Raw genomic sequence first — 12,036 nt, 5'->3', positions numbered from 1 at the left:
AATCTATCTGATATTTACCCCCCTTTCTCTTCCAAAACTCTGGCTTCTGGTCCCCTTTCCTTCAGGGACCCTGGCTAGACACTTGGAGTCTTCTCTCCAAACTCTCTAGAGAGGGCAGGGAAGGAACCACATCTTATTGTGCACAGACTTTGGCCTCTGAAAATTACACCATTTCCTGGCTGTGTGGCCTTGGAAAAACAGCTGAACTTCTCTGAGCCTCAGTTTCATCAACAGCAGAATGGGAATAATGATAGTATTCACCTCATAAGGTTGTTGTAAAGATTCCACTCAATACTACACGTAAAGTGCTAAGCACAGTACCTTTGAAGAACATAGGAAGCGCATTGGCTATTAACAATGTGATTATCATTGACCTTGCTGGTCATCGTATTCTGAGGGCTTGGGCTTTAAGACAGGTATGCAGATGGGCAGAGTTCTGGCATGCGCACATGGGGACTCATCCTTGTGCATGCATGTGCATACACGCGTGCACAGCTGACAGCCTCACGCACTGGCAGGGCACATGCTCGGGTACACACACATTCAGAAACACACACAGGAGGAGGCTGTGGGAGGTGGAATCTGAGTCATCGAGACCAGAGCTGTGGGTGGTGCTTTTGTCCTGATTTCCGGGGCTCCACGCTCCATTTCGAACAAGGAAATGTATGGGGGATGGCACAGCCAAGCCTCCAACTGAAGCTAGTTGTGTGGGCCCTTTCTTGCATCAGCCCCCTCCCCAGCTGGTCCCAACCCAGCTCTGTGTCATCTAGGCTTCTCTTTTCTCTGACCTTAATGCTACTAAGTCCCCACAGGTGGGGCTGGGCAGGCACACTGGGTCCTTGACGTCATAGCACAAGCCCTGGATGACATCATAGAGCAGGTGCTGCCTGCTCCCTGGAGCATGCCCTAGGAGCTTGGTAAGTGTAGTGGGGAAGGAGGTTTGGGGGAGGTAACATATGGTGGTAGTTAAGAGCCCGTAATTGGGAAGGAGACAGACCCAAGTTCAATTAAGTCCTGGTTCTGCGTGACCTTTGGTAGTTTCCTTAAGCTCTTTGGATCTCAATTTCTTCACCAGTAGAATGAGGTCAGTCATACCTAACTCAGAGGGTTTTTGTATCTTTTCAATGAGATAATGCACATAAACATGTACTTTATTCAGTGCTGCATGTACTGAATGTTCATATGTGGCTGTCATTGTGGATGATGCTTATTGAAGGTGAGAGCAGATTGTCTGGGCAGACCCATCCCTAGCAGTTTTATCTATTTCCTGTAGAGCTGCCCCTCCTCCCACACCACTCAGGCCAGGAGGGAAGGAGAGGGCAGTGCTGCCTGGTACATGGGGTCTCAGAGGGCCACGTCCTAGGTTTGACATGGGTGGAGATATCATGCATGTGTCTCGGGAGACAGGTTCAGCCAGCTTTTCTTCTTTCACTGGGAGATACTGGTCAAGATGGGACAGAGTCTTGAAAGTTCTTTCTTTAGAAAGAAAGACACTACCATTTACTGTATACCTACGATGTGCCAGGTACCATGCTGGGTGCTATTCCACGTGAGCTCTTTTTACCTTCCCAGCAGTCCTGTGAAGTAGCTCCTGGCATCCCCAGTGCACGAGACAAGGAGAAAATGAGCGACTTTCCCAAGGACACAGAGTGGGTAAACAGAGGAACTGGGATGCAGACAGACTCCCATTCCATGCTCTCTCTCTCACCACATCAGTTTTTAACTGATTCAGGTGGACTCCCTGAACATGGCATTAGGGAGTATCAGTTCCCTGAATGTGCAGGGGGAAGGTTCTCTGTTTCTTGGGTCTGTCTCTTGAGAGCCTGGTGGGCAATGGCAGAGATGGTGTGAACTAGTTAATAGACTGGAAGTGTCCCCAGGTGTCATGCACTTGGCTCCCAGCCAGTGGTTATATGACATCAGGGAAGGGACACAGGTGTATGGGACACAGGTGCATGGAGGTAGGGGGTGGCGTAGGGGCAGCCTAGACACCTGCTGAAGGCTCAGTCCTATGCCAGTGGGTAGGTGGGTGGGGAGGGGGAAGCAGCAGATGGACAGGGTCGGGGTGGGGGCAGGGATGCTGAGTCGGCTCTGAAGCCCAAGGTGACTCGAGAATCTGCCAAGAAGAGACAAATGTGAAGGAGAAGAAAGGAAGGGAGGGGAGGGGAGCTGTAGTGGAGGAGAAACTGAGGCAGCCCAGAAGGAAAATGGGGTCAGGGCAGATGATAGAAAAGGGTTTGCAGGGTCTGGGGCAAGATGACACAAGTTCTTAACCGAACTCTACTGGCAAGAATTGTTCTTTAGTTTCCTCAGCTACAAACCAGGGTACAAATAGTGTGTACCCCAAGAACCTCTAGTTCTCCACCACTAGAACCTAAACTTCATTTTGGCCTAGTTGCCAAGGAACGAGCCACAGGGAACTTAGTTACTATCGGGCCCAGGAAGGGCCAACTTTGGAGGGCTCCAGGGGCTGGCTTCCCACATACTCTAACCACATACTCATTTCTCCAAGCAATGGTCACTTTTTCCTCTGGCCCCAGATTGATAGGCCTGCATAGTAGGCGCTCCAAGAACATTCACTGAAAAGATGAAATGAACAATTGGCTGGTACATTGGTCAACAATTGTCCCTTAGCTGCTTTACTGTCAGCAAATGGTTCTGGAGCATCCACTTGTTCTTAGCAAAGAAGACCCAGTCCTTACCCTCAGGATCTAATAGATTAGTGAGTAAAGAGTCTAAGGTGGCAAAGAGTGTTAGCAGGGTGCCTTCAGAGGTGCTCCCAAACCAAGGCCAAGAGGAAAAGGTGGCCAACGTTTGGAGGAAAAAAATATGTGTGGTTAGGCTGGGTTGGGGAGCCAGCCCCTGGAGCCTTCTGAAACAGGCCCTTCTCGGCCCCAACAGTGATTAAGGTCCTTGTGGCTGGTTACTCGGCAGCCAGGCCGGAAGAAAAAGCCCGTAATTAACAAGCTGGCACTCACACAACCACATGTCGGCACGCCCAAGTGCTGGGATAGCTGTCTGTCAGTTGTAGCTGCTGGTGGAATTTTTTAGACAGCTGGGCTCAAGCCGGGAAATGAATATAAGTTACATTTCTATGCATCGTTGTTCGTGGTGGTAAAAAAAAATTAATCAGTGACATAGCTGTGACACATACTCATTTAAGAGTCTACAGAGAAATGTTCATTTGTCAGAGGCAGCAAAGAAGAGATTATGTGTCAACCGGGGAGGGGTGAAATATTTATACAATGGCTAATAAACACCGGTGTGTAAGGGGGTCAATTGATTGTGTCAGTGGCCACATGACAAATACACCATTGAGCAGCCATGGGTACTACCCCTGTGCCCGGGGGCTCCATTCTGATGACAAATATACAACGTGTTACTGTTAATGCTCCCCACCGACCACTGGCTCGGCCCTCTTTGCCGTCTGGGCAACCACAGATTACTAGGAAGCAGAAATCCCATGGAAGCTGCCTACCCCCAAATTCATTAAGTTGAACTTGAAGTTGGTAAATTACTCCCCAAATACCAAAACAGCTGCAAAAAAACCATTTCTTTGTGTATGTGCTGTTTTTTAAAACTTCATGTTTCTGAATTTCAGAAGGCCCAGAAAATGATTGGTCTTTTTCCCTGTCTCTACCAAGACCATATACCAGCACTCCGATGCAGACCTCACTCTGCCCCATCCCCTCATGGGTACGGTGGTCTTTCTGGGCCTAGACCCCCACCTGCCATTGCCTAAAGGGATAGCAGTCGGATCAAGACATTTGTCATTCCCAGGGAGGAAGCCCTTGACTCTCACTTCCCTGTATGGACTTGTGAGAATGGCCATCAAGTTTTTCAGAAGGGGACGGACATCCTATCAGCAATGAACACCACTAGTTTTTGAGCCCCAGTCACATACCAGGCTCTGTGTCAAACACTCTACATACATTATTTCACTGAGCCTTATACAACCCTTGAGGTAGGTCCAGCTGTATAGCAAGAAAACCAAAACTCAGTTTGTCTAAGGCTCCCAGTTACATGGTTGGAGGTGGGACTCCAAGCAGGTAGGACTCTGGAGCACAGCCTTCTCCATCCTGGCTTGCCTGTTCCTACCATTGTTGGAGCTGTGTGTCTCATGGTTAACACCTGAAAATCTTTTCTTTTTTAAGTTTACTTATTTATTTTGGGAGAGAGAGCAAGCGAGCACGAGTGGGGAAGGGCCGAGGGAGAGGATCCCAAGCAGGTTCCATGCTGTCTGTGAAGAGCCCAACATGGGGCTGGATCCCATGAACCATGAGATCATGACCTGAGCTGAGATCAGTAGTCGGATGCTTAACTGACTGAGCCACCCAGGTGCCCCTAACACCTGAAAATCTTAATCCTCGTGTTGAGGATTCTAAGGGAATTCAGATTCTAAGGGATTAATTTATAACCCAGAAGATTGTAAACTTGTGGAGGCAGAGGCTGTGTCCCAAGCTCTTTGCTCACTGCATTCACTCCAGAAAAACTTGGCTGATTCTCCTTTCTTAACTGGGGAGGGTAGAGCCACTCCCAATCCCTAAAATGCTCCAACCATCTTGGCTGAGAACTATGGGACTTGTTCCCACCCCTGCCCCCGTGACTGAGAGAGGCCCCCTCCTCTCTTGTGCACCTGCTCCCAGCCTAGAACCTGCTGCCAGATGCTGTAATGCCCCTATCGTTCCTGTGAGGGCATCCAGCATCCAACATCGTCATTTGATTTGGAATGCGATGACACCCTGAGAAAACAGTTGCAGATGAAATTTCACACATATCTGTGAATGTGGAGATTATAGATAAGCACACGTTGCAGCTTGTTTTTACTTTTTAAAATGAGATTCCTTCCTTACAAAGTGGTATTCCACTTTAGATTTCCCACTGTGGAACTGTTAATAATAATAATATTAATGATAGTGATCATAATACAAGTTGTGTTTATTGAGCATTTATTATATGCTAAGTGCTTTGCGTGTTCTTTTGTATAATCCTCACAATCCCATTTTACAAATGAGAAAAACAGAGAAATTATGTAATTTGCCCACAGACACACATAGCTAGTAGGAGGTGGGATTTGAACCTAGGTGTACCATCTGCAGGGCCTCTGGACTCTTATCCATTAAGGCCTGAGTTCTCTTGTATTGCACTGTAGTGACCCCACCCAGCCCAGCCCCTGACTTTAGCCATGTTGAAATACTCTAGCTCCACAGTTGGTCTTGTTTTCTTTGCACATGCTGTTCCCATTGTCTACAATGCCCTCCCTTCTATTTGCTCTCAGTTGGGTACCTCCTTGGGGACCACTGTGGAGAAGCTTTGGCTCTCATGTCTTACCCTATCCACAAACCATCCCCCTACCCTGGCCTCCAAAGTTTCCCCCAAGCACAGCCAAGGGTGCCCTAGAAGCCTGCCCTCCCATATTCCCACAGCCTGCAGGGCTGGCTCCAAGGGTCTAGGACAAAAGGTGACTGGGAAAGATCTTGCACAAGAGTGGACCACATTCCCAGTGCCAGCCCCATCCTCCACATGGCCTCCACAGCATCCTTAACATAGTTCTGACCGGATCACTGCCCTGCCACATGCCCCTCTCAACACTGTACAAGCCTCATTTTTCCTCTCTCCTCCAGCCAAACTGTCTCACCTACGGGGTCCCTGAACAGGTGCTACTCTCTCTTGCCCTCGGCTCTTTCTGCTCGAAGCATCCTTCCTTATTTCTCTGCTGCCTGACAGCTACTCATCTTTCAAGATTTCATTTTGGTTTCCCTTTCCTCCAGGAAGCCTTCCCAGACTTCTTGAGCCTGAGCTAGCTCCTGCAGAGCAGGAGATTGGGATACTGCCCACTGTGGTATTCCTAATGCCAGGCATGGAGGAAAGCCTCAATGAATGTTTGTCAAATGAATGTCTGAATAAATGAGTGATCTGGGAGTGCAGAGAACCATAGAGAAGAGAGATCCCTAAGAATCCCAGACTCCAGGGGAGGAGATTCTGGAAGTTAAGGGTCTGAGAAGGAGCCTCAGTTAAGCCAGGGAGAGCTTAAGGATGGGCTTCAATTTAGATTGTTCAAACAGACCAGCATTGTGCTCATGGATGTTAAAAGCTTTGTGGCCCCAGGAAAGTTACTTAAATTCTCTGAGCTTTGGCTACATCACCTGTAACATGGGGGCTAACGATATTACCAATATCATAAGGTTGTGTTGGGAATTAAATGGGATAACACAATTCAAGTCGTATATATGTTCTTGACAGCTACTGTTGTTGCTGCTGCTGTTGAGAGACTGACGAGGCAGAGGAGCTGAGAGGAGTGGCTGTATAAGCGACTCCAGGGTCCTGGGCAAGGGGACAATTAAGAGGAAGCTGTATCTGGGGCCCGGTTTTGGCCCCCACAGGCTGTGTGACCTCGGACAAGATTCTTCCCTCTCTGAGTCTTGGTTTTCTCCTCTACAAAATAAGGACATTAATTTCCCTTCCAGTAACTACCCAATAGGATTACTGTGGGAGATCATATGAGATAATATACATGAAAAAGCTTTGAAATGTGTTCAGGGCTGTATAAATGCAAGGGATTATGCTTATCTACAGGCAGTTTGTAGGGACTTAATTATTAGTCAGCATTTGCAGGCACCGAAGCTTTGGCGCAGCCCTGTAAATGTTCCCTTGGTAGCCCCTTGGTAGAGAAAGGGCCCGATGGAGGAACTGAGGCTGGGTTGTCAGCATGTGTTCAGAGGCCCTTGGCAGTGGAGAGTAGGGTGGGAAGGTGGCACTGAATGATACAGCACTGGTACCCCCCCCCCTTCCCCTGACAGGATCTGATCCCTGGTTCTAGGGCTTCTATCCACCCTTGCAGAGGTGGGAGTCTGCAGAGAGGGAGAGGAAACTCCTTGGCTTCAGGTGTGAAGGGCTTCAGATGCTGCCAGGGGCGCCTCTTCTGGGTTTGCTCCTGGCAGCTCGGCAGGCTGGAGGAGCTAGAGACAGGCAGCAGCTGGCGATGACTCGGCATTTGCTAGGCCTGACTGGCTGGTGAGGGAAAGAGGTGCCCGGCCTCCTGGTGTTTGCACACCCAGAGCTATGTTCTTTGGAGGGTGGAAAGGAGGTGGTCCCAGGTTTCCCAGATTGGCCTGCCCTCCAGAAGCTCAGAGCAAGCACAACTCTTCATCAGGGATAGGCAACCAAGCCTGAAAGGGCCCAGCCAGAGGAGTGCCCTAGCAGGGCATGGCCTGGGAGTGGATGGCTGTGGAGGAAGGGAATAAAAGATAGGTTGGAAAGCAAAGACCTGGCCCTGAGATGTCAGAAGTCATTCCTCTGAAGACAGGGAGGAAGGTCAATGGGAGGTTCTAAAACAGGAGGCATGGAGTCCCAGTGACATCCATTCATTTATTTACTCATCCAAAATATATCTTGAGCACCTACTATGTAGCTGAAGATAGAGCAGTAAATAAGAGGGAGCTATCCCGACCTTGTGGAGTTTAGTCTTGCAAAAGAGACGGATATCAAGCATGCATATTCCCCAGGGGAAGTACAGGAGACTTCAGAAGGGGAAACAAGAGGCTCCACCCAGCCTCCACAGTGGAAAGGCCTTTCCTGAGAAATGAGGTTTGAGCTGAGGCCAGAAAGAGCCAGCCAGAATGGGGGTGGATTCAGTTCAATTCGACAAATATTTATGGCTCATCTACTTTTGATGAACCAACACACCAAGTCTCTGTCCTCAAGGAGTTAGATTTTGAAGGGAAAAGTATCCCAGGAGGAAGGAACTGCATGTGTGTAGGCAAAGGCACAAGGGGCCCAGGATACCACAGGAGCCACCAGGAGCTTGGGTGCAGAGGGCAGAAGAGATGAGAGGCAAGGTGGGAACAGAAGACTCACCGTGGACCATATAGCGCATTTGGAGATTGTCCCAAGGCAGTGAATGAGATGCTTAGATTTGTGTGCTTGAAAAGCCACTCTCAAGTATCCAGTGGCACCAGGGGCAGATGAAAAGTCACATGTAGGAGCTTCTGTCCCACGTTCCCTGCTATCAGGCCAGGTGTGAAGGCAGGGCAGGGTGTATGTAGGCTGCATGTCTAAACTGCTGTCAGACTGTGTCTGTCACTGACCCAGTGTGGGAGGGACTGAGTAAGTGCGTCTGCCTCACGCCTCCTCACACCTTTATTAGCGTTGGTGAGCTAGCCGTGATCAACAATAATCCTCACGTGGGCCTGGCGCCTCTGTCCATTTGAGTTTTGCAAGAGATCTGCCCAGGAAGCAGAGCCAGTATTCCTACTCCCATTTTACAGATAATGATATCAATAACAATAGCTGACATTATTGAGTGTTTAACTGTGTGAAGAGCATGTGCATATACTACCTCATTCATTAGCCTCAGGAACCACCTCCATTTTACAGAAGCATTTACAGAGAATTGCCCAAGAGCACACAGCTTGTAAAGAGCAGAGCTGAGACCAGAACCCTGTCCTCCTGATTGCCTGTCCCCGCCCCAGGCCATCCTGGCCTCTGCTGTCTCCTTTCATTTCTCCTCTTGTTACGGCAATCTTCCTGAGCAGGCAGTAACCTGGTAGTGCTGGAACAGCCCCGTCTCCTGAGCTCAAATGGTGAGCTTCGTCCCTTCATACCCCTATCCCTACACCCTGTCTGCCCCCACCCCCACCCCCTTGCAGGCCAGGGCTCCTGAAATCCTGAGTCTTTGTGCCTGAAATCCGGCAGGCCCCAGCCCACAGCAAGCACTGGTGCTCTCCTAAATCTTTCCAGAGCAGAGACCCCTCCTGCTTTCATCTCAGAGCCTCACTGGGTCAGAATAGACAGGAGAGGCAGGATCGATGTGCAGAGAACTCAGTAATAATCCCCGCGCAGGCAGGCAGGCTTCTGTATAAAGACAGATTAAAAACTCATTGGGTTGAGATAAGGAAATAATTCAGCCAGTTGGCCACAGTGGGAAAGCCTGAGGCTGCAGGTGCTGGTGGTGGTACATGTGAGGGGGTGGCCTTGGGAAGCTGCACCTCCCCCACCTTCGCTTCACCCTCAGAGCCACCTTTGCTGCCTGCCTTGAAGCCAAAGCTGACAAATCCCAGTCCCCCAGGGAGCAATGAGGGGGAGGCAGGCTGGGGGAAGCCGAGAGCACAGTTGCTGCCTAGCTCCACACCCTGGTTTATTTCCTCCACAGCAGTGAAATTATTTTTCTCATTTATTTGTTTACTTGTGTGCTGTCTGTCTCCTCACCCAGACTATAAGCCCCACGAGGCCAGGGATCTGTTGGTCTTGCGTACTGCAGTGTCACCAGCACATAGTAGGGACTTCTTAATAACTGTTGAGTAAATGAACGCATGGGTTGGAATCCTGGCTCTTACCACGCACTTCTAGGTCTATGATCTCGCTGGGCCTCCGTCCCCTTGGCTGAAAAATGGGCCCAGTAGTATCCCCCAAAGATCTCAACCCAGCGCCTGGCTCCTATGAGGGTCTAGATGAGGATTGTTAAACTGATTAGAAAATTGAAAATGTGTCTGACACGTGAGGCGCCATCAGGGGGAGCCCTTGTGCAAGGCGCTCGGCTAGCTGCGCCCTCCGCTGGCTCCGGGGTGAGTGCAACCAAGGCCGCCCCCTAGTCTTCCGCCCCCACCTTTGGGGGGGTTACCTCCTCCCCACTCGGGCCCATTCACACGCCCACCCCAACTCCGGCGCGCGTGCCTGCTCCGGGGACGGTCTCCGCAGCCTTGTGTCCCCTCCCCCTCTCCCGTCCCAGACTCCTTCCGCCCACGCGGCCCCATATGCTAGAAGAGCCTCCCACTCCCCATCTGTCGAGCCACTTCCTCGCCGCCGTCCCCTCCTCCGGGAAGCTGGTCGTGATTGAGGGGTGGAGGAGGGCCGACGTCCCACGGAACAACCTCCTTCCACGCCCCACTCCCCCAGCCACCGGGCTTTGCAAAAATGCCCTCTGCCTTGTGGGCACGAACTCCAGGGCCAACCTCTGATCCTGGAGTTGGGATGTGCGAACTGATGCAAGTGAGAACCCTGTGTGTGCTGAATTCAGTCCTGTGGGCAAACGTGCCGAGGCGGAGAGTGGGAGGGCCTGGAAGGACACCTTAGTGTCAGGCGGGCTGACTGGTGGCCTGCTCCTCTGGCCCTGCAGCACGCAGGTGCCAGATCCCAGGGTCAAGCTTCCAGGCAGTCAACTCAGTGACCGGGGCAGGCACTTGGAAACGAGGGACAGAGCCACAGTCACTAGGAGCGGACACACGGCCGAAGGAGCACGGCTTCCTTTTCTCGCCTGAAGGACCGGTTTCTTTTCGCAGATTGATTATTGCTGTGTGTGTGTGTGTGTGTGTGTGTGTGTGTGTGTGTGTGTGTGTGTGTGTGTGTGTGTGTGTGTGTGTGTGCGCGCGCGCGCGCGCGCACTTTCGGGTGTTCTTAGTTGGCTTTTTTTTTTTTTTTAATGTACCTTGCTTGTCTAATGAATGTTTGATTGCACCTACATCCGGAGGCTGTTTTAATGAAAGGTGAAGGCTCCAAGAGGGAAATAAATAAAGGATCATTTCCCCATCCTCTGACCCCCCTCCTCGCCCAACAACAGCTCTGCATCCACAGCTGTCTTCTGGAGCCTATGCCCCCGTGAAAGTATTCTGTTCCTGTTTGAATGTTCCTATGTAAATGCTGCTGCTCTCCCGAGGAAATCACACCCTTCAATCGGTCACTCCCAGGGCTTTTATTAAGGGTGTGAGGGGGGAGATGAATGAGGGGACAGAAGCTCTCAGGGAGAGGAGGAAGCCTTCCTAGCTGGCCTGAAAGCTTAACTGCAGATTTGCTCACCCACTGGTTGAGCTCATGCCCACTGTGTGCTTGGCCTTTTGCTGAGAGCTATGGATACAGAGAAAGCAGGCACAGGTTAGTACCAGTGTCATCAGTTCAATTCATCAACTGTTTGTTTAGCATCCCAGGACCACATTTTGACCCTGAGGAATTAAGTTCGGAGAGCTACAGTTTCCTCATCTGTAGAATGGAAATGAGGAGCAGCTGGGTGGCTCAGTTGGTTAAGTGTCCGACTTTGGTTCTGATCATGATCTCATGTTTTGTGGATTCGGGTCCTGTGTTGGGCTCTGTGCTGACAGCTCAGAGCCTGGAGCCTGCTTCAGATTTTGTGTCTCCCTCTCTCTCTGCCCCTCCCCTACTCATGTTCTGTCTCTCTCTCTCTCTCTGTCAAAAATAAACATTAAAAAATATTAAAATGAAAATGAAAATGAGATCGCAGGTGTAAAGTTCTTAGTACTGTGCCTGGCACAAAGTAAGCACTTAATAAATGCTATTCTTATTATTTTATTATTATTATCTACTATGTAGGTAGCAGTGTAAGGACTGTGAGAGGGCAAAGCATTGGGGCACAGACCTAGCTGAACTCTGTCCCATCCACCCCTCAGCAGATAACTGCTGAATGCCTAGGTACCAAGTGTTTTCTGCCTTGTGAACACAGTGGTGAGACAGGTAGACCTGGCCTCCGTGCACAGAGAGCTTGTGGGTAGCAGAGAAGATCAGATCCTTACACAGACTCTTTGGTGGCAGGGTGGGCAGAGCTCTAACACAGCAAGCACAGGAAGCTGTGGGAGCTCAGAGCAGGGGTACTTTACCCTGTTTTCCCTGCAGAAGGCAGTTTAGCTAGATGGAGGTGTGGAGGGTGGGGTGAGGATGTGTGACAGATGGGTCAGAGAATGTCCTAGGCATGTGGAACTGCCTGCTGGGAGGCACAGAGGTTAAGAGAATGAACTCATGGTTGGTTATAGAAATGAAATATCAGTTTCTTATGATGGTGAACAGACAGCTTTGGGATAAGATGCCTAGATTCAAATCTTTGGTCTGCTGTTTCCTAGCTGCATGACCTTGGTCACGTTATTTAACCTCTCTGTGCCTCAGTTTCCTATTCTGTAAAATGGGTATATTCCTAATAAGGAGTTAATAATAGTGCCCATTTCATTGGATTGTTGTGCACGGTAAATGAAATGATACCCATAAAGGGCTTAGCCCAGATCTGGCATAAGGTAAACATTCAATAACTGTTAAACA

The 12,036-nt window shown here is 50.0% G+C and overlaps 1 long non-coding RNA gene across 1 annotated transcript in view; it reads left to right on the top strand.

Moving 5' to 3' along the window:
* The first annotated feature begins 625 nt into the window (after positions 1 to 625).
* Positions 626 to 12,036, top strand: part of LOC147584403 (uncharacterized) — a 104,603-nt gene continuing 93,192 nt past the window's right edge. Inside the window, exon 1 of the long non-coding RNA XR_015249400.1 lies at positions 626 to 917. This is a non-coding gene — a long non-coding RNA (uncharacterized LOC147584403). The remainder of the gene's footprint in view (positions 918 to 12,036) is intronic.

This window comes from Puma concolor, chromosome A1 (genome assembly GCF_028749965.1).
Source record: "Puma concolor isolate L17-30 chromosome A1, mPumCon1.1.hap2, whole genome shotgun sequence".
In the NCBI taxonomy this organism is placed as follows: domain Eukaryota; kingdom Metazoa; phylum Chordata; class Mammalia; order Carnivora; family Felidae; genus Puma; species Puma concolor.
This window is presented reverse-complemented; position numbering and strand designations above follow the sequence as displayed.